Genomic DNA, 1,418 nt, shown 5'->3' on the forward strand with positions numbered 1-1,418 from the left:
GTTATAAAATAAATAAGTTCTGAGGTTTTAATGTATGGCATGGTGATTGTAATTAACAATACTGTATTGTGTACTTGATGCTAACAGAGTGTTCTTACCACACACACCCACACAAATGATATGTGAGGTGACAATGTATTGACTAAATTGACTGGGCTAATTGTTTCATAATGTATAAGTACATTAAGTCATCAAATTGTACACCTTTAAAAAAATTACACTGTAAAACCCAAACATATACAATTTTTATTTGTCAATTACACCTCAATAAAGCTAAGGGGAAAAAACACACACTCCTAAATAATCTAGAGGTCAAAGAAGAAGATTCAAGGAAATCTTAAAAAGACATTGAACTGAATGAAAGTAAAAATACAACATATCAATATTTCTGAGACATAGCTAAAGCAGTTGTGAGAGGGAACTTTACAGCACAAAATGTATGTATTAGAAAAGAGGAGAAGTCTCAAGTCAATAAGGTAAGCTCCTATCTCAAGAACGTAGAAAAAAGAGCAAAATAAACCAAAAACAAAAAGAAAGGATAAAAAGCAGAAATTAAAGAACTTAAAAACAGAAAAGCAATAGAGAAAAATCAGTAAGACAAAGAGCTTGCTCATTTTTAAAAAAATCAATAAAATTGACAATTCTGTAGGAAGACTGCCAAATTTAAAATGGAACACACAAATTTCTGACATCAGGAATGAAACAGGGGATATCACTACAGATCCTGCAGACAACAAATGATAAAAGGGAATACCATGAAGAACTCTACCCACGTACGTTTGAACTCTACACAACTTACCTTATATGGGCAATGCCTCAAAAAATACAAACTACTGTACCTCATCCAATTTGAAATAAATAATATGAATAGCCTAATAGCTATGAAGAAAATCAAAGCCATAATTTAAAAGTTCCCAAAAAAGGAATCTGCCCAGGCAGATGGTTTTACTGGAAAAATCTACCAAATATTTAAAGAAGAATTAACACCAATTCTACAAGATTTCTTCCCAATAAGAGGAAGGAACATGTCCTAATTCATTTTATAAAGCCAGTAATATCCTAAAGTCAAAACCAGAAAAAGAGGAAAAACCAAGCAATTTAAAAACTACACACCAAGCTCTCACAAGACTATAGATACGAAACTAATTTAACAATCTATTAACAAATAGTATATAAAAAAGAATCATACATCATGGCCACATGGGGGTTTATTCCAGGGATGGGATGTGTGTTTCATAATCAAAAAGCAATCAATATAATCCATCTTTTAACAGGCTGAAGAAAAAACTCACATGATAATGTAATTGATGCAGAAAGCAACTGACAAAATGAAACATCCTTTTATGATTTAAAAACCCTCAAAAATAGAAATAGAGGGGGGGCGCCTGGGTGGCACAGCGGTTAAGCGTCTGCCTGTT

Source organism: Ursus maritimus, unplaced genomic scaffold (assembly GCF_017311325.1).
Source record: "Ursus maritimus isolate PB19 unplaced genomic scaffold, ASM1731132v1 scaffold_29, whole genome shotgun sequence".
Classification (NCBI taxonomy): Eukaryota; Metazoa; Chordata; class Mammalia; order Carnivora; family Ursidae; genus Ursus; species Ursus maritimus.